This window comes from Phyllostomus discolor, chromosome 4 (genome assembly GCF_004126475.2).
Source record: "Phyllostomus discolor isolate MPI-MPIP mPhyDis1 chromosome 4, mPhyDis1.pri.v3, whole genome shotgun sequence".
Classification (NCBI taxonomy): Eukaryota; Metazoa; Chordata; class Mammalia; order Chiroptera; family Phyllostomidae; genus Phyllostomus; species Phyllostomus discolor.
Window position 1 is genome coordinate 183,217,012 of NC_040906.2, and position 22,457 is coordinate 183,239,468.

Below are 22,457 nucleotides of genomic sequence, written 5' to 3' on the forward strand. Positions count from 1 at the left end.
AGAAGGGGAGGGGACCTGTTAAAAAACATGTGTGAATGACCCATGGACACAGACAATGGTGCGGGGATGGACTGAGGGTGCAGGAGATGAGCTGGACAGAGAAGGGCAAAGAGGAAAATTCTGCAACAACAGTAATAGAATAAATGAGTATTTAAAAAAAGAAATGAGGCAAAAAACAAACAAACAAACAAACAAACAAAGAATCCCTAACCCCGGAAAAAGAGAGTACTGGTAGGTGGGGCCTCTGGGAGGTGAGGAGGCAATGAGAGAGGTGCCCTCATGAATAGGATCAGCGCCCTTATAAATGGGACCCCACAGAGCTCCCTCCCCTCTCCCACCATGTGAGGGTACACCTCCAAGCCTGAGACCTGGAAAGGGCCCCTCACCAGATGGTGCCAGCACCCTAATTCCAGACTTCCAGCCTCCAGAACTGTGAGTGATACATTTCTGCTGGTTATAAGAAAAAAATATCAATCTGAACCTAGTATCCTATGACTTTACTAAGGATATTAAAATATGTGAGGACCTCTTATGTGAAAAAGACAGAATCAGGAACAAAGAGGAAAAAGGATACTACGAAAGAAATAGAACCAGATAAAGAAAATAGTTACTTCCATGTGACTACTAATGCAGAAGAATACATGAATTGGTGTATATCACATCAATCTTCCATGAAACAAAAAAAAGCCCCAAATTTTAATTCCATGAATATAAAGAGTAAGCTGCATAAGCATCATCTTTGACAGGAAAGCAATTTAAAAACTCCGAGTATGCAGCTCTTCTGGTGCAACTACCCAAGGTCTTGTGCAATTGTATAGTTAATAAAAGCTTTTGACGGTAATGCTAGAGGACCTGTGTTACGTCTGTTCAACCCACTTGGTTCATAAGCAGGTAGATACTAAATGCCTTAATGAGAAAAGGAACGAGAAGATTAAAAATGGGGTGGTTAAGAGAATCAGGATTTTAATCACTTGCTGCATATTTATAAACATCTAATCATATGCACGTGTATACACATGCACACACACAAATACAGTCACACACTTCTTTGATTTAGTTCACTATCGAATGTTCATCTATGATTTATTACGTGGGAGAGACTGTCCTTGGCCTTCAGAGAAAATTCCTTTTATAATGACCAAAAGAAAATAAACTTTATCCTAAACCATTACAGTAATAGAGACTACAGTTTTTTAGATAGTTAGTTATATGAAGAATCTTAATCAATAATTCCTGTATTGACAATGCTAACAACCTTCAAAAGAAAACTGAAAGATTTTGTGCCAGGCTGTATCCTCTGTTAAACCTAGACAAGTTTAAGGTAAATACCTGCATATATCACAAATGCAAAGAAACAAATATTAGTATATTGAAGATATTGCAAGGTATATTAACTAGAAAATATATCGAAGAGAAAATGCTGCTGCAGATGTTGTAGCAACAAATCAGTAGGAAACCCTATTTACAGAGCTGCACGTAGGGTTTCCTACTCACGTTAAGACTGCATGTCTCACGAGGTTGGGAACCACGCCTGTGCATATGCCACAGAACTACCACACCACACGGAACCTGGCAGAACGAAGCAATGAACAAATCTATGAATGAACCTAGTGCTAATTGTCCTATGAACTGTGGCATTACCAAGCAAAATGGAAGTTTGGGGGGTTAATTTAAAACTTAACTGTGACATGAAGACAAACGTGCGGATCACACTGAGAAGCCTGTTCATTCATTTGTCTTTCCCTCACTTGTGCTTCATTCTGAAAAGTACTTAAGTCTTAAAAACAACACATAATATAGAAAAAGATGCATGCAGAAATGGGGACTTAGAAAGTGGAGGTGGAGTAATCGAATAAAAGGTAGTGAGCAGAGTGTATATGCCAAGTATATGCCACAGAAGTCTGGGCACTTGCTGAACGTGCGAACAGGTTCTGGCTTTGGCCGATGCCAAGAGAAATGTGCCCATGGGGCGCCCTGCAATACCATCATGAGGTAATGAGGGTCATCATCCAGCTTGTACCCTGACGTGTAGGACAAATACATTATTTAATATTTAATATTTAGTCTCCTGAAAAAATGCACTCCAAAAACACATTACAGAGGCTACTAGGTTGTAATCTTTCAAAGGATGGTGATTAACTAAAATCCTAGTGTTTTCATATCAGTCCCTGTCTGGTTCTCCAGTTGAAGAATAAGTGATGTTTTAAATAAAACTTAACTTTGCATAGCTTTCAATGTTGATAATAGAGGAAAATGTGTAGGGAGCTTTTAAGACGGCTATTTGTTTACTTATACAGAAAGAAGAAACACTGGCATAATTAATTTATGAATATCCCTGGCTAACATGCATTCATATTCTATATTAAGAAGTCACGTACAACGTGCAGTTCTGTAGTGTAGTGGTTAGCACATCTGCTTTACATGCAGAAGGTCCTGGGTTCGATCCCCAGTGGAACCACAGCATGAGGAGGTATCCTAACAGCCCTGGCTGGCATAGCTAAGTGGATTGAGCACGGGCTGCAAACCAAAGTGTCTCAGGTTCGATTCCCAGTCAGGGTACATGCCTGGGTTGCAGGCCATGACCCCCAGCAACCGCACATTGATGTTTCTCTCTCTCTCTATCCCCCACCCTTCCCTCTCTAAAAATAAATAAACAAAATCTTAAAAAAAAAAAAGTCACGTACAGAGTTGGTAATGGTCAAAGTGAAAAGAACTGAAAATGATAATGAGGGAGAAATGTGTCTAGAGATTGCATAACTTAATACTGCAATTTAGACTTCAATACGTGCACATCGACAGCCTGCAGAGAGGCAGAGAGGGTGAGGGCAAGAGAGACGGAATCACTTGAGCCTAGCAGAGGAAATGGAAATGGGGAGAGGAAGCTGGGGGACACAGCAGAGACGTTCCCCTTCTGGAGGAGCTTCAGGATTGTGTTCTGTGAGCCGCAGCTGGCCCAGATTACATACCACCCGTCTACTGAATTCAGACAAGGGTCTCTCGTGGGGAAAAGGCAAGACCGTCATTGGTTTTCACTTGATCTGCAGGGTGGCTGGGTTCTACGTGTATGTCCTGCCATGTTTCTGTGTTCTGAAGGACAGTGAAGCAGATTACTAGGGCTAAACGAAACGTGTGAGATGAGCTGGTCCCCTAGAGATTTAAAAGGGAAAAATAATAAATGGAATTCTCACTGAAAGCTTGTCCTGCTTTACCCTTCTTTCTTCTTCTTCCAAATTTAGGTTTCTTGTGTTCCTTCACATACCATCTAAGATTTGCTCTAGGCTTGACTCCAGGAATCAAGAATCTGTTTTAAATAAACAATCATTTGAAGAACTTAAAACACATTTCTCAGAGTCATGTCTTTCAGCTCTTGGAATATTTTTCCCCAGATAACATATAAAGCTCAAGTTTTAAGAACTTGTATGTTTCTGTAATTTAGCTGGACTTGTACAAAGTACTCCAGGAGGAAAAAGCACTTATTTTTCGCTGTACATTTTGCTTTCATTTATTACCTGCTTAAATAGCACTATAGAATATACTAATTACATTATATGGATTATCTCACTTTTCTCCCCACAAAAAAATTCCTATGAGTTTATTACAATTATATCCACTTACAGAGAGAGAAATAGAAAGGCTATGTCAATTAATAACTTTTCCCAAGATCTCATATTAAATTATACTATCATAATCTGAACTTAGCCAGCCTCATTGCTCACCCATGTTTTTAATCATCAAGTTACAATTCTTGCATTACATTTCAATCTTTCTATAATGAACAAAGTGCCTATCACTGAAAATGAAAAAAAAAACTTATTTTGCATTGATACAGTCAACAGTAACCACATTTCAATTTAGGAGTCGAGATACATAATTTCCAGTCAGGACATTAGCTGTGTGACCTTAATTAAGCTAGTGCATCTCTTTCTCCCTCAACTAAAAACTGTTGGGTTTCCAAAAAGATAGCTGAACTGAGCCGGCGCTCAGGTCTTTTCTGGTTTTGACATTACTGTGTTCTGACTGGAGGATGCTCAGTACCTGAGATATCTTTGGTCTGAGATAAGAATGTGATGCTAATCACAGGGTGTACAGGGCTGGCTGGTGTGGCTCTGCACCTGGTCACAGGTGGGAACTAGTAAAGAGAATGTGAATGAAGAAATACAAATTCATTTCTTCTATTAGACGTGCTAGTAGAGTCTCAACTTGAAATTCTATGGACATGGAATTATGTTTTATGTTAAAGCATGTCCTAATGTGATATCTTTTTTTAAAAAAAGCTTATTTATGTGGCTTATTCAGTGCTCGGAATAGGGGGCCTAGCTTAGAATTGAGAGTCAGTGACAATTTTTAAGCCAACAAAATGGGGGGGTGGACTCCACTTTACCAGTCCATGTCATTTAGAAATTAGAAGCTGATTGCTGAGCGAAACTATTCTCCATGGTGTTGCTGGGTCAAGTTTGGCAAAGAAACTCACCAATAGAGTTCTCACTTGTTATTTCTAGGTGAACAGACAAATAGACAAATCTCATTTGTCTTCTTCCGAAAGATACTTTCTTTGACTTTGCACTCCTGTCTCAGAGCACACTGGTAATGAGCTTTCTTCGTTTTCTCTCCAGGAATGAAAGAGAGACGGAGAGACAAAGAGGGAAAGAGAGATATAATACATATACACCGATGATAAGGTAGTTCTCTTCCTATTATGTTGCTCTGTAACTGGACAGAATTTAAAACCATGGCATTTCTGTAGTAAAGCACTATGAATTCAGCATTACATGTAATAATAATATCAGGAACAATTACCACATTATCCACCAGTATTGTTTTAACATACCACTTGGCAGATTTCCTATCCTCATTTTCCTTTGTGACATCTCGTTTTTATGAAGCAATTCATAACAATCAATATTTTGCAAATAAGTGGCAAAATGCTTATTTTTCTCCTCAGGCAGTATTTTACTCCCTATTGAATTTCTATAAAGGGAAAAGCATAGAGCAGTTGAGGACACTGAGGCAGAGAGGGGTTAAAAGATTGAGGTCACACATTAAGTCACAGAAAGAGGCAAAAATAGAAACCGGGCTCTTCTGAGTCACAGGCCGTCATCCCCATCAATGACAGACGCAGGGCTCACACACACTCACGTCAGCTTGCAAAATAGCCACGGGCACATTTCCCCGGAAACCAGGCCGTGCACTCGTGTGTGTGCACATTAATTTCTTGGCAGCAGGAGCCCCTGGTACATTTTATCTCCAGCACACAAGTGATTAAAACACACAGAAACTTTTCCTCTAGGTTAGAGAGCCAGAGCTCTGGGTTAAGCCCTAACAATTTCTTGAGCTACTGAGTAACTTATAATGAGAACTAAAAACACCAAAACATTTGCAGTATCGGTAACTTTTTTGTATACGTCACCCTCCTTCCAGCAACCTCTTCTCTGTATGTAGGAAGAGGTCTGTCCAGAAAGTATCCAACCCAATTATATGAAAAACAGAGGCATTTATTGAAGAAGCTACAAGATACAAGAAACATTGTACATAGGACACTGATGCCTCAGTCCCCTTCACAGTAGGCACCTTGGGACCTCACCTAGTTCTCCCAACTGCCTTCAGCTGCCCTGCTGTATTTTCCTGAATTTCATCTACAGTCTGATATCTCATCACTTTCAAAGGTGATTTTAATTTTGGGAAAAGCCAGAAGTTGCAGGGTGCCAAATATGGACCATAGAGGGGCTGAGTCACCTGGGTGATTTGATGTTTTGCCAAAAAACTCTGCACAAGATGCAATGCATGAGTGCATTGTTCTCATGAAGCTGCCAATCACCAGTTGCCCATAGCTGCAGCCTTCCGAATCATCCCAATAGTTTCTGTGGAGGAATGTTCAAGCTTAGCACAAAATATGACACAGATTCATTGCTCTACTCACTCAGTCTTTTGAATGCAACGGCCACACAGTACACATGCTTCCTCAACAGCATCTACTGCTCCTACAGACTAGTAGAGTGAAGTCGTCATTATTCACACACATGCACATTCCAGTCCACTCTCCTTGACTGCCAGGTTACATTGACATTGTGCAAATTCTCCCGTTATGTTAACAATGGCTGGACTTTTTCTGTACAGAACTCATGTACACTCATTCAGCACTGGGAATATTTATTCAGCATATTTAGATGTACATTGTATACAGTGCTATCCTTACTCCGTGTGGAAGAATTTCAAAAATTCTTTAAAGTGTTGTTTGATGCCTCAAACAAAAAAAAGGCTCGTTCCTTAACTAAAAGTGTTTGGAAAATTTGGGTTATACTTGTAAGTATAAAGGAAATACATCAAATGACTCTGTGTGAGCTCCTTGAAATTCTTAGTGTTTTGTTTTTATGATTGTTTTGTACTCCTTCCTTAGAACCAACTATAGAGCCAGGTAGCCTAGTAAACATGAATTGTGCTGAATGAAGAGGTATACATATTGTCTGGTGAACCAATGGGTGGAGGTATTTTAAAGGTAGGGACTATGAATATACTCTCTGCCAAGTCCTAAAGTTTAAGGTAGTGCTGCACACCCCAACAGGTGTCCAATTGCACCAGAGTTTAATAACAGCAATGTCATTAATTCATTTACTTATTTATTTAACAACTATGTGCTAATCCTTATTCAACAGGAGAAGCAGAAGCCTGAAGGTACACAAGTGAAATAAATACACTCCGCCTTAAAAGAGCTCACAAGCTAACAGGGCAGGGAGCCAAGAAAGCAGACATTGTCGTCTCAGATGGCCAGAGCTCTGCACGAGAACAACGCAGCACGTCACAGGGACTTCAGGAAGGAAAACCTGGCCACGATCACAGTTAGGCAAGTGGGGAAAGGGACTGGGAAGGAAGCAGGTGACACTTGAACTTGCTATGAATGAAGAGTAGGAGTGTTTAGATTAAGAACAGGAAAATACGCTGTTAAAGGCTGAGTGGGAGACTGCAGGCATCGCGAGGAGGGAGAGAACGCAGCGCTGGGGGAGTTCAGGGCAAGTTACTGATAGGACGTCCGAGCCCTGAGGGGCACCACCCACATCCTAGTCTGTGTGAATGGCACTCTGAATTTGTGTGGCACCTCAGCCCTGGTCATAAGCTGAGATGTGAGAAGTGGTAAAGAATAGAGCAGAAGGCTGGCACTTCATCTACTAAGACAAAAGGGAGGATGAGATCATATCAATCAGGTTTTTTAAAAAATTAATAACCTTTGTTTTTTAGAGTAGTTTGAGATACACAGCAAAGCCAGGTGGGAAGTACAGAGAGTTCCACATACCTGCTTCCTACATATATCCTCTTTCAACATCAATACCAGCCACTGGTGGTACATTTGCTACAATCAATGAACCAACAGAGCAACACATCAATATCAGCCAAAGTGCAGAGTTTATGTTATGGTTCACTCCTTGTGTTGTACATTCTACTGGTTTAGAAAAGTCTGTAATGGCACATATCTACCATTATAGTACTACAGAGAATAGTTTTATTGCCCTAAAAATTCTCTCTGCTCCACCAATTCATCCCTCTTTCTGCTCCCAACCTCTGGCAACCATTGATCTATTTACTATCTACATAGTTTTGTCTCTTGTATAATGTCATACAGTACATAGGCCTTTCAAGTTGGCTTCTTTCACTTAGCAATAAGCATGTAAGTTTCTTTTAAGTCATTTTATGGCTTGAGAGCTCATTTATTTTTAACACTGAATAACATTCCATTATCTAGATACACAAACTTTGGGGGGTATTTTTTTTTGTTTTGTCTTTGAGTTTAAAAGAGCAGAAAGGTGAGGGTGTCTGTTCTAGTGCCATGAAGTAGGAGGAATTAATTACCATTGCAATTGTGCTATCAAACCTGATAAGCCTACATTATCTGCTATATCCAAATCTGGAACCAAACCAGTGATCAAGGTAAACCCTGTGATTCACCCCTGGGCCTGTCTCCAGCTTGGCATAAACACTTTTTGGATACCATCATTTTAAGAGATAATAAGACAGTGTCCAAAGTGGCAAGATATAAAAAGCATGTGGGGTTTGGGTTCTAGGAAATACATTAAAAAACTGAAGGGACAAATACAGCCTGGAAATATTCCCGACCATAATTAAACTGGCCTTTCCTATACATGACCATTAAAGGTCATTTTCAAATTATAAATCTTCCTGGTGAAGGTGTACCAAACGTGATAAGGGGACACTGTCACAGCAAGTAGCCAAGGTTTGGATGCCTTTTTGTCCCTAAGACTCTTCTGCCTGGTGCAGAGATGCCAGGACAGGCAGGTGAGGGGCCCAGTGGAAGTAGCAGGCTGGCAGCATGTCTGTGAAGTGTCTTAGTCTTGTCAGGGCTGAGCTTCCTGCCCCCTCTACAGCGATACCAGGGCAGGGAGAAGGTACTAGTGGGGGGATGCCACCATGCCCTTCCCCCACTGAAAGGGAACTGGTTGTCCAGCCTAGGGAAATCCCTTCCCCACTTAGACAACGCCAGCAGGGGCCAGCGAGAACTCCATGCCAGCTGATGCACCAAAAAACAAACCAAAGTAACACCAAAAAGGGTCTAGAAGTTCAACTGCCATTGGAAGAACAGCCCACAAAAGTAGGCCAAGACCTGTGTGCTGAACCTAAACACAGTGATTACTGCTAAAATAAAAGAATAACTCAGAATCTCCTCCCATAATAGAGAACAAGCCTAGGATCCAATAGAAAATCACCTGCCATATCAAACACACACAAAAACCACAACTTGAATGAGAACACAGTCAACTGGTGCAACACCTAGTTAATCAAATGTTGGAATTCTCTGACAGGGAATTAAAGTAACTATCATAAAAATACTTCAACAATTACGAGTTCTATTAAAACAAGTAAGAAAAAATCTCAGCAAGGAAATAGAAATTATAAAAAAAATCACATGGAAATTATAGAACTGAAAAATACAATAACAAATTTTTAAAAAATCTTTCTGGATGGATTCAATTGTGGAGAAGAAATGATAGGTTAGAATCAGTAAACTTGAAGACAGAAAAATAGAATTAACCCAATCTGATCACAGAAAGACAACAGACTTAAAAAAAATACAGCATTAGGACCTAAGGTATAATAATAAAAGACCCCACAGATTCCATAAGAGTCCCAGGGAGAGAGGAGAAAGAGAGTAGGTGGGCAGAAAGACTATTTGAAGAAACAATGGCTGAAAACTCCCCAAAAGATATAAACATACATGTCCAAGAAGGTGAGTAAAACTGCACAAGGTAAGCATAAAGAAATTTATAAGCCTTTGAAAATGAAAAATAAAATGATGAGGTAAAAAATCCAAAAATAAACCATGCATTTTCTGTATAAAAATATCACTTCGACTGAGAGCAGAGGCGGGAACCCAGTGACATAACCATTGGCAAATGCTGACAGTAAAGAAGTGTGAACTACGAACTATGCATCTCGCAAAAATGTTGCCGGGGAGTGAGATGGATAGAAAGCATTCTCGGATAAAGGAAGAGTAAGAGGATTGGTTTCTAATAGACATACCCTAAAAATACCCTCAAAGAAAATCCTTCGAATAGACAGGAAATGGTAAAAAAAGGAATCTTAAAACTTCAGGGAGGAAGAAAGCACAAAGGAAAGGGAAGGAATGTGGATGCATACAATAAGCTCTCCTTCACTCAGGAGTTTTATAAAGTGTATTTGATGATTGAAACAAAAATCATAACACTGTGTGATACTCAAAACAATGTTATTTAAGAGTGGAGAAGGTAGAGGGACCTAAATGCAAGTGAGATTTCCACACTTCACTAAAAGCGGTAAATGTGAATTTACCCCTAAAAAATTTTTTGGCCAACATAGAATTGGCCACACACCACACTTCTGTGGACCACCATCTTGCCACATCTAGTCTGAAGGCTCGACCTCATGGCAGCTTCTGGGCCTTTGGATGCAGTCATTGGGTCTTTAGGGATGTCTTTTCTTCCAGAGCAAATGCCACCACCTTCATTAACCACTTAGTATGTGAGTATTCCAAACTCCTGTCTAACCTGAATGGCCTCCTGACTTGTTCTGATTTGCTAAAAGCCTCCCTAAGCGCAGCACTGAGCGGTGTAGAGAGAACTACACAGAGGCTCCCATGCGGCTGGAGAGGCCACCGGTTCCAGACCTGCACAGCATCTTTACTCGGGGGTGGGGGGCCTCCCACCACTTTCTGCGCATGTTTTTTAAAAACCCATGGCTGTCGATTGGGCTGCTCTTTGAATGCTGTTTGTTTCTTTTTCATCACAGTGATTGTATGGTCTACCTGTTATTTATTGCTGCCTACCAACCTCCTCAAATCATCTCCCCTTTTAAAATCTCTGGCTGTAAATTCATATCTGTCTTAGCAGATTTTGAAATCTATATTCCAAAATCAGAAATGCCGTCATTTGTATGCTCACAAAGCAAATTTGTATTTTCTGAAAACTGTTTATACATAAAGTCCCTTCCTTAATTATATTAACCCCAAAAGGAACATTTCTCTCTAAACATCACAAATGCTTCCATTTCAAAATACAAATATGCCTTTTATGGTAAAAAAAAAAAAAAGAGTTCTGATTACGTAGACCTTTAACATTATTATCTATTTAATTGTTCCAACGATCTCTTGAAATATTTTTATTATTCCACTTTTACAGGTGAAAACTTGAGGCTTGGTGAGATTGAGTAAATAATAGCCCAAGGGTTAAAACAACCAATAAGCATGAAAGCCAGGAACTTAAACTCAGCTTTTAAAGCCTGGACTCCTTACACTTGTCCTATTCTTTCTTGCTGGTGAGAATTAAAGCTATAGTGTTAATTCCACTCACTGTTTCCCTTATCTTTTGAGACAGTCAGTTATTATCAGATGTTCAGCTTTGTGCCGACCAGGATCAGCCTTCCCACGGTTGTCAGGAGAGTCAGAAATCCTCTAGTACTTCCTGAGTTCACCTCCGTGCAATTAATCCTGATGCATTCTGAATTGCTTGGAACACAATGGGAATAAATGAGTGTTCAAAACCTACTTTATAAGTGCTTGTGAGTAAACACAACCCACGTTACAAACAATAAATCTTGAAATGAACATTTTCACAGCATCAGTCAATCCAGAGTTAGTGTCTCCCTGTGTAACATGTACAAACAAATGAATAAAGTGACTTATACTAATGGTTTCTTTACATGGCAGAAAATGTCTGTCAGCTGTTTCCCAATAGCTATCTTCTCCTCTTTTATAAACAGAACCCAATTTTTGTTCATGGTGACAATGTATGACCAGTTAAAAATTTTTTTTCAGCCTGCTTAACAGCTAATGTGTGGTCTGGGAACATACTTTATGGCCAATGAAATATAGTTAGAACTTGCTGGGTGTGACTTCAGGGAAATCTTCTGAATGGGGACAGACTCACTTAGCATGTACCTTTGCCCTTTACCATGCTCTTCCTTCGGCTTGGAATGCAGCATGATGCTGAAGGTAGAACTGCCACCTTGCCACTATGAGGCAACACAATCTTGAAAGTAAAAGCCACATGTTAGGAGCACCTGAAGCAGATCCCGTATCCCTGATGGCATTGTGGAGACAATGGTCTGCCTAAAAAAACACTTCTTGGCATGTGAAAAGCACCAAACCCTTATTTGCAAACTGGGTTTTCAGTTGCATGCAGCCAAATCCATTCCCACCTGATATCTTGAACAATGCCTGACAAGTATTAGATGTGGCTTTTTGTATTACCAAAGGGATAAAACTCCACACACGGACCTCAGTCCTTTTGAATCTCTCCATGACACAGTGGAGATTCACTGACAACTCACTGAAGCCCAAAGATTAGGAACAGGTGCCCAGATCAAAGAGTCCAGGACCCTTCGCTAGACTGGAAGGCTAGGAGTACAGGAGCCATTTCCACCTGGCTCACTGTTGTCCACCAGAGCCTGTTACTGAAGTGCACAGAAAGTTAAACTCTTGTCCAATGGATGGATGCACAAAAGTTTATCATCTAATTGGGGAGATTGACAAGTAAATAGTGGATTCCGAAGGAACAAAGTCTTAGCATAACCTTGTAAGGCTTCTTGTAGTAGATTATTTTCAAACTAGAGCATAAACATCGAGGGGTCACTAGCAATGTAAAAGGTACAGGGGGAACTTTCTGAGAGAGGGAGTAGCATGTGGCAGAGACCTATGTACAGTTTTGCAGCCCTGTAGTCTAGGAATCCAAGGAGATGTGTTGGGAGCCACCAGGTAACAAGCAGGAGTTCGATCATGAAGGGCCTGGGTATGTCTACCACTCAGCAGTCTTCTGGTCTGCTTTACTCTAGTTATGTCTGGTGAACTGACTTCAGACAATTCTCAGTTTCTCCACCTGCAATCACGAATTTTAGTCTTTAAATTTTAAGAACTCTGTGTCTTGATGATACAAACTTCTTCAACCACGTTTTTGAATTCAACTATTTTTGTTCTTATTTCACAAGCCTATAGCATGCACTGTGAATGCATCTACCAATGGTGTTAGGAAAATCTCTTCCATTGTTGAAGTAGAACATATCTGAAAGACCCTCCTGTCTTAAAGCTTTAGGTGTTGCCTGAAAGTGTCATCCTCTTCCTTGGAAAACCCATGTAACTGTAAGTGTCTTCCCCCACCTGCAAGGTTTTCTCGCAAGACTGCAGCAGCTGAGGTGAAGCACTTCCTGTTTCCTGTCTCAGCAGGGTTTTGCGGTGTGCTGCCTCAAGGCCCAACACACGCAGTTTCACTTTGACCTTGTTGGAGCAGGCAACAAATCAGTGAAAGCCCCGGGTTAGCAGTTGCCCATCAGTGGGGTGAAGGTCAAATAAGGAGGTCAGCATTTTTCTACATCTTTGCCTACCCTTCTCCGCACTCCCCAAACTCATCAACCATCTTTCTCATTTGTCTCTTCTACGTTCAGCACCACTGCTAGAGCTTGGGGTAGCTTATTTGTTTACTCTGAAGTACTTCCAATCCCCAGAGAAGCTGGGACACGCAGCATTAGCCGGGTCTTCCTGTGATCCTCACGGCTTCAACACAAAGCTTAACTGCTCCTGAACTCACTCTTCGCTGGTGTTTCTTAAAAACGCATTCTCTGTGCATATTTACTTATCATGTACTGTATAGACATAAAGCCTGGCCCCTTTCATAAAGGCACGTGGAGTGATAGGAGAAATGTGAAGACTTTACATTTCAGTTTGCTTTTTCTTTGGCTGTCATATAGCTTTAAGTAAGTTGTATATTTTTGTGAAAGGAAGCAATGATCTCAAAAAACACAAAAGTTAATAAATGTTTTCAGTCTCTTTGCAGGTTTTTCCATCTAATTTTAGATGTAAAGAAAGGAAAACGATGAAAAGGGAGTCAGTGCAGATGTGAGTGTGAAATTAACTATCTGATATTTACTAATCCAGTTCTAATCTAGTTCACAGCTATTGTAATCAATAGATTTGTGTAAATATTACCAATATCATAGATGGGGCCACAGATTACTTTGTTTTTGTAATGGTGGGTTTTTACTTCCGATCTGGATGACAAATTTGCCTTTGACCCTGTTCTGTGGCTTATAGTCCAATTTACATATAACTGCATTTACTTTAACCTTTCAATAGTTAATATTTTTCTTAATCTGCAAACTTGAGAGTGTAGAACAAATGTTTCCCATGCTGCTTTTCCGCCAATACGTTTATGGCTCAGTATGCTTCTGAAAATAATTTATTGGCCTGTTTTTCTACTCCTAAATAATGGCTTAACAACTCACATGAAGACATTTTCTATTCTTTGTTGCCAATGAGTGCCAAGCACGCGTGCTTTGTTTCATGCCATTAACATGCATTATTCAGAAGGCAGTGATTGGACTGATGTTCTACTAGCACAGGAAATGGCATTTATGTATAATCCATGGGCTGCTTTTTCAAAATGTAAAATGGTGAACTTTAAAATATCTGAAAGTCAGTCTAGTCTCTCTTGATTAAGGCTTAAGATTCTGTCACCGAAAATATTAAATATTTCATTTTCTTATCAGCTAAAAACAGTTATAAAGTATTGCAGTAGCACATTGTGCCTTCTCACAGGCATTACATTTATGGCCTTAAGCCTCTGTGAAAATCGTAAGAAATTATGCGTATATATGTAGTCCTTTGCCCCTAGTTCCTGACGTAGAACTCCCAAAAGTCTGGGAATTTCCTGAATGACAGGAATGTCTGCAAGGACTGTCTGGCACAGGGTTCTTACATCCCTTGGAATTTCCTAGGTGATAGGAGCATTTTTTTTTTGTTCCAATGAGGCAATTCTTGGTGGTCACAAGAAAGACCAAGGCCTGATTAGAAGTTTGGAACCTTCAGCCCCAGCCCCATTCTCAAGAGAGGGGAAGGACTGGGCATGGAGTTAGTAACTGATCATGCCTACATGATGAAGCCTTCATAAAATCCCTAAAATCACAGGATTTGGGGAGCTTCTGCAAACACATCTGTGTCCCCAGTGGACGGTGCACACCAGCTTCATAGGGACGGAAGCTCCCGTGCTGAGGACCCTTGCAGACCTTGCCCTGTGTACCTCTTCACCTGGCTATTCCTCTTTATCTTTTATCATGTTCTTTATTACATAATAAACTAGTAAATGTAAGCGTTTTGCTGAGTTCTATGAGCTGTTCTAGCAAATGATCAAATTCAGGGAGCGAGTTGTGGGAACCTCCATTCATAGCCATGTCAGACAGAAGTTATGACTAATTTGGGGACCCACCACTTGCAATTGGCATCTGACATGAGGGCAATCTTATAGGACTGAAGCCTTAACATGTGGGGTCTGCACTAATTCTAGGCAGTTAGTGTCAGAGTAGCTTGATGTGGAAAATTCAAACATCGTGTGGCTAAGAGCAAAGTATCGAGAGTACAGAAGTATTCAGTGAGTAGAGGAGAAAACAGAGTTTTCCTGGACAATCTCTTTTGGCTTGACCCTCAGCATTCAGTCTCCCACAGCCCTCGGCAAGTACATGGTCAACCTGCCCCCTACTAGAGACCTTCTCTGTCAGCCAGCCACAGGGGTAGGAGTCCTTTCAAGATCTGCTTAGATCCTATGACTCCTATTAATCAAATTTTATAGCGACTTCAACTTGTGTTTTGGACAGATGAGTCATTCATTACTTATTCCCACAACAGTTATTGTGAACAGTTTTAAGTGCTTTCACTTAACAAGGCTTATCCTTCAGTAACTTCTGAAAACTTGTTTTGCTCCACCGTTCCTCTGAAAACTCCTTCTTTCTCTGCTCCCTATTTTTTTTTCCTTCTATGCGTTAAAAACTGTACCCAGGCCTCATCCTTTGTCCTCTCTGTAGGCATGGAAAGAATTGAGTCTTTTCTGAAATTGGCAAAATCCTTACCCTCATGCTTCCCAAGTCTTTCTCAAATTACATTAATGTATATATTTTAGGTTTCCTTATACTTTAATTTTTTTGATATTCAGGAACCACTGAATTTTTAAAAATTGCTCAGTACAGAGTAATCAACCATCATTATTGATTTTCCAGTGGGAAGTAGAGATTTGTTATCATTAAGTTACCACTGAAAGATAAAACAGAGTTATACAGGTAATCAACATTTTTGTAAAACAGGTGTATCCACAGTAAAACATTATGTGCAGCATACGTGGATTTTTTATTTGATTATGTGTGCTGTGTTCAGTTTTTTTTTTGTATATTGTCCCATTAAAAACTAGTCAACTTGTGTGATATGATAATGAAATGGTTATTGGCCTTAGAACTCATCAACAAAAATAGATTGGATTTTCTAGTTCAGTTCCAGGAACAAAATACATAGCAATGCCTTTGTGACAAGAATAACTGATTACCCTCTGGTGTGGGCTGACTGAGAGTACATAAGAGTTGGCTTCATGCCCGTCTACTATATTTATGTAAGTTTGGAGGAGGACATATGGAGAATAAAGAAAGGATTGAATACATTAATACAATTTTTCTTGATTTTAAACATTTTCCCTGTTTTCTAAAACTGTATTTTAAAAAGCATGGTATCAATTTTTTTGTTGCAGAAGTTCTTAACTCAGAAATACAATCCTTTTTATGATCTACAAATTTAGCAACTCTTAGAATATACTCAGGTAACTAGGGATGTACTTTAAAAACACAATGAGGATTTTATCAGCTAAGAAAGTAGTTATGAGTTCAAGTATTCAAAAACACATCTTTAAAAAATATGTGCATTATTTATTACAGTTCTAGGCTTGAAAATATAAACCACCCCCTACCTCACAATGAAGCTACTCCATAATGCTTCAGTAGAATTGAATGTCTATAAATGTCTCAGAACATTACAATTCAAGAAATAGGAGGTGATAAAAGGTATAAATCTCTACTCCAAGTATAGTGTGCCTTACCATGAAAAACAGTTTATGTTGTAGTGAAACGGAAGAGACATTTAAAAAAAAAATCAAGCCAAGCAAATTATAATCATCCCTGAAGTTCACTTTGATGTATATCAGGCTTTATTGGATGTCACAAAATTTCTGGGCTTTTATTGACACATATTATTTAATCTACACTTCTACTGTGGTTTGGTTCTTTTAGCTCCCCCCAGGAAACCAAGATGGCTTCTTCCTAATTGTATAGGATTATAGAAAATATAAATCAAGAAAAATTATATTGAAAAAGAATTTGAATAAGATAAATGTATTTAAAGAACAATCTATACTAGTTCTTCTCAAACTCTTCCAAAAATAGAAGAGAAGGGAACACTTCCAAACTCCTTCCATGGGGCCAGCATTACCCTGGTACCAAAACCAGATGAGGATGCCAGAAGACAACTAGAAGTCAATGTCCCTGATGAGCACACACGCAAACACCCTCAACAAAGTATCAGCACACCAAATTCAACAAGGACGTTAATGGGATAATACACCATGATCAAGTGGTGTTTATTCCAGGACTGCAAGGAAGGTTCAAAGTGGACAAATCAGTCACAGTGATATACCACAGTAATGAAATGGAGAACGATCATGCTTATCTCAATAGATGCAGGTAGGGAGATACATGTGGTAGGAGCAAGGGAAAGCCTTATCTTCCACAGAAGGTAATGAATCTGGAACATTGTTCTTTTACATCAAAATATTTGGTGTAAAGATTTGAAGATAAATGCCTAATCAATCAGTCAAAAGACAGGAAAGAGTCCCCGAGGAGCAGGAGTGTGTGAGTGGAGATCAAAGAGCTTCTGGGTTTTGTTAACAAGCCTTATGAGACTATTTGCCTCTTTAAAGCTTTGCATTTACGTCTTGGACATACATTTGAAAGTAAATTTAGAAAACAAATGAAATAAAAAATTCTGTAGCAAAAATAAAAAAACGAGTGAGAAGAACCAAGTTACTCCTAAGTTGAAGAACTGTACGCTGTCCCTATTGCCTTACACAGGTTTGGATTTGCCTTTTGGATTAGGTGTGACAGGGATGTGGCTTATGTGTCTGGTGCCTGGGTTTGATCACAATGTCTTTGAAGACACTGTCATAGCCACTGATCACCCGCTTTAGCTTGAGGAGCACCACACATGTCTGTATAGTTTTTTTGTTTTGTTTTGTTTTGTTTTGTTTTGTTTTGATCAGGTTAGAGGTCCTTGGAATATTACCAGTTATCAGTGTCCACAAATCATAGTGGAGTCAATTGTGTTTGAAGGGCTCTGTAATAGGTTTAAACCTGATGCTATTGACAGTGCCTAAATCATCTGGAAATTACATTTATCTGATTTCTCCAGACTTTAATACCTGAAATAATGCCCAGACATGGAGTTGACCATTCAATAAAACAGAAACAGGGAAAGCAGCTAATATTTCTGAAGCACCAAACACCATGCCAAGGGCTTTACATATTTTATCTTATTTAATTCTCACAGCAACACTAGTGAATAGGTGTTATTGTCCTTATGTTGAAGATGAGGAAGCTGAGAAATCAATTAAAGTCATGATGCACTAAAAAAGGCAAAGGCAAGCTGACGCTGGAGCTCTGCGTCACTGACTCACTGAGTGACGCCTCGCTTGTTCCTTTTCTAGCCTTGAGCTCAGGCTGTGTGGAGGATTAAACGTCATGCACAATGACCAGGATGGAATGCTTCTGGAGGTGGTGCTTGGAGGCTTTAAAGTGAATTTCTCTGTACACGGTTTCCTTATAGTTCTTGTGGGGAAATTCTTCTTTGACAGTGAGTAGGAAAATACTGGGTACATATGGATATTTGTGTTATACCTTGATCCTCAGAGATACACCTAATTGTAAATAGAGATCAACCTCTACCAGAAAACATACCCATAAACTCCAAAATAAATTCTCAAGCCCCACAGAGATCAGGGATTTCTGTGACAAGTAAGAAGACTTTGCTAACAGTAATTCCTTGCTGCACGGTTAATCTCCTGCTCTGACAGACTCAGAGGCCCTGTAGATTTTTTGAAAAGAACAATAAATAGTCTTTCCTCATGTTGATAAAGGTTTTTTGTTCCACTCAGTTTACACACTTACAAAAAAGCAAGCCTTTGCTTTTATGGTGAAAAGCAAAGTAGCAATCTACATAAGTCATTTGAAGTGCAAGCTTGTTTCTGATATAGACAAACGGGAGAAATAAAGCCTTGAGCAGTTGAGGAGGAGAGAAAGAACTTTGAGATCTAGGAGTTGTGTGTTCTCAAAGTTGTACAGTTCATTGGAGGTCAGAAGCACAGATGGGGTCTATCATCAGGGAGACAGAGCTCAGGGAAAAGAGGCACAGGCCTCTCAGTATCTGTAAAAGCGCATTAGGAAAGAAGGTGCTTGGGTAGAGCAGCCACCTCTCTGTTCCCTTCTCCCCCTCAGACCCACAGCCCACACCCCTCATCACACCTCATCACACCATGTTTGAGTCCAGGCGAGGCAACACTCACTCCCTTCTCTTCCGAAGCCAGGCGAGCCTCCTTGCAGCCTCAAGTCCCATGCCCTCAATGCCAAGCGACTGAACGCCTTGGGTTGCATTTCATCCTGTGCTCGGACAGCTCTCACTGCTGGCTGCTCTGGGTCGATTTATTCCTGTGATATCCACTTATTTATCCTACTTGGCAGTCTAAGTGGTCTTCCAGACAGCATCCATACTGCAAGTATTTGAAGATTTCATGTACATTTCCAGCTGCTTTGTATTGTATCTACATATAGATGAAATCTGTGAAGAAATATCTATTTGGGCAGAGTCTAAAATGAACTGGTTGCATCATGACCTAAATTCAGGTAGTCGGTTTCCATTTAAAATTAAAAATTAACTTCTGGCACTAAAAGGTGGAATGTTTAAGTAAAACACTGACCCTTTAAAGGATGCCTATTTGAAACTGTCATTCATTTGATATTAGTGTTTGCTTGACACTAATTAGTGTTTACATTTCTTATAAACCTTTGAACCTACACAATTTATGCAGTCTGATTTTTATGACAAAAACATCTGCTTGTCTTTCTAATCTTTTTGATCCCCACATTAAGTCTTTTCAGCTATTTCCATCATTCTTCTTCACAGACAATTTACAGTCCTGATTGGTCATCTGAAATTGTTTTTTTAGTCACTGAGGGTGAACTTTAATGTGGGTTACTTAAAATCAGGGATGAAAAGTAGATTAAACATGGACTTAAATTTTCCTATACCAGCTGTTCTAACCAAAAGCATGCCTTTGCATTTCTTGGGAAGCTGTGTCAAAACACACTGACTTAGACCATTTCCCTGGGTAGTTTGACTGTGAAGTGGCCTATATATTTAGAAAAAGATGCCCAGATAATTCTGATATGTGCTTTTGTCTAATGTTGATTGTACCCTTTGTGGTTTCATTTATCATGGCCCTGGATTAAGAACAATTCAGGTGGCCTTGGTTTGATAGTCACTCATTTAACGTTACAACTTTGGCCCACCTTCTGGTAGCGAATGAGATTTCTAAGGAAGGCAATGTACTAAGAAGAGAGTGGAGAACTGCGGACCAAATTGTGAACAACACTCACAATGAGGTGCCCCCATTTCGAGTTAGACAGGAAAAGAGCTCAGAGCAAGAACAGTTGCATGGCTATCTGCCGCATTCTCAGACCACATGCATTGTCTGCTAATGTGCGTCCTGGGAACGTGTTCAATGTTTTTATTAGTTTTCTCTCTCTTTGGGATACAAATTCTGTAATTTTTTTATCCCACATAGCATTAGATATATAGGAGTAAGTTCCCTACTCTTTAATTCTTTGGTTCATATAACTGGGCTGCACATGTTTTAGAAGTCCAAAAATAATCAGCATGGAAGGCGTGAGTGTTTGAGTATTTCCAGGGTGTATAGTATTTCAAGCTGATACACTCATTCATACCCCTTATCCTAATGAAAAGAAGATGCTCATGCATTGGTTTAGAAGACCCTTTTCTCACAGTGGCTTGCATTAAACCTAAACACAAAAGAAGCTTACTTGGACATAATCTGAATTTAAATAAAAAAAAATCAAATAAAATCGTGTTTGAGCTGCTAGATTTCCAAAGATTGACATGACTAACTCATTGTACTGATTCTTCAAGACATACAAGCAAAGGGTCCTGGAGTGCACCTACAAGGAAATATTCCTAACACTTCATGAGTGTGGACTGTAATTGGAGACCAGTTTCTTGCACATGGAGAGCTGCTCTAGCCACAGGTCCTCGTTTAAGGGACATTGCTCTGCCTGAAGGGTATAACAGCTGCTACAATCCTGCCTGTACCTGGGGCTTTGTCCAAATCGCTCCCTGGTACTTAGCCTATCAAAAATAGGGCACTCTTTTCAATGGCCCACATTCTCTAAAACTATAAGGGCTTATCTCTCGATGTTTACTAATTCCTAAATCCTGCTTAAAGGTGGATAGACTGATTATTACCACAATTGCTTTATCTGCAATAGGAAAAGAAAAGTTTATAATTCTTGAAACTAAAACATTCTTTCTGATCAGTATAGATTTACTAGTAATTCACTTCAAGGCAATACATTTTGGAACAAAATGAATTACTGATAATTTCTACTTTTAAAATAATAACACTAATATCACTTAGGAGATCTTTATATTGTTCTGATGGAGGCATTCATTGGCCAAATATAAAAAGGTAGAGAGGAATTTCAAGCAGAAAAACAACATATGCAAAATAAAGGAGAGTTAACAGCTTGCCATTAATAGGAAGTTAAAAGACATTGGAAATGGATGATGAAGTATCATAAAATATATACTTAAGAGTCCTGAGAAGGAACGACAGAGAGGTAAGGCTAGGTCAAACAATTTTTAAAATCTTTTTTTATATGTTAAGGACTTTACATTTTATTCTGAAATTTGTAAAAGCTACTGAAAGATTTTATTCAATGGATAACATGATCAAACTTTGAATTTTAAAAAATTAATCTGGCCACTGTGAGAAGGGTAGATTAGGGAGATGAGTGTGATCTTGGAGAGTTAATTAGTTGCTCTGAGCCTTGGTTTTCTCATCTTCAGAGAGCAGCAGAACCTATTTAGTTTGTGGCATGAATGAAACGGCCCATGTAAACCACAACATGTCTGAGGTTTGTGAAGCACTCAGGAAAAGATTGTTATTAATAACACTGTGTGGACAAGATCAGGGCAGAGGGTGGAGGTGGGGTAGAAGGGAAGCAGGAAGAGAGGAAAAAGATTTATTAGTTACTCATCGAAGAAACATTTTTTGGACATCTCCTCTGTACTGGGCACGGTGCAGCACAATGAGGTGGATAAACCACCAGCATGTTAGGCAAGCCTTGTGTCTTAACCAAAAGCAACTAAGCAACCAACTGCAAAGGATCACTTGTATTGAAAATAGCATCTGGTTACTACTTTGAAGGTTTTTTCTCATTATATAGTTAGAAATGAAGAAAAACCTCTTTATAAAATCATCTCTTCATTAATAAATTCCTTAACCCTGTATTCCTTGTCACCTCTTCTATCAGTGATTTCTTTACTATAAGTACTCACATCATCTCCTTTATGAGTGAGTATCAAAGAAAAGCATATGTATAATGGGTGGGAACTCTGACAGGTATAATATCAATTATGTCTTCCACTGATATTGGTAGTCTTAACAATAAAAGTGAAATGTACCCTTTGAGATGAAAATTTGCTCTATATTTTATGTGGACAATTTAATATTGTATTCTTATTTTTCCTAAATCCACAATGTAAACTAATTTTTATGCCATATACTATATAAAACTTTATCTCATAAAACTTTTGCTCTAAACAACTAAGATCTAGAATTGAATAAAAAGATTTTATAATATTGTATATTGTTGTATTATTAAAATGTATCTCAAGAAAGTTAAGATTGTATTTGTATGAGCCAAGATGAAATAAATCTACAAAGTTACTATATATTTACATATGAACTTTATATATGAACTTTAGAGGATATTTATAAATTCACAAAAGAACACAGGTATGCTACCTTCATTGACTTTTTACTGTTGTTTTT

The 22,457-nt window shown here is 39.2% G+C and overlaps 1 non-coding gene across 1 annotated transcript; it reads left to right on the plus strand.

Annotated features, from left to right (window-relative positions):
- Window positions 1-2,385: 2,385 nt before the first annotated feature.
- TRNAV-UAC lies at window positions 2,386-2,458 on the plus strand. The gene has a single exon. It is a non-coding gene; the product is annotated as a tRNA-Val (tRNA).
- The last annotated feature ends 19,999 nt before the right edge of the window (window positions 2,459-22,457 follow it).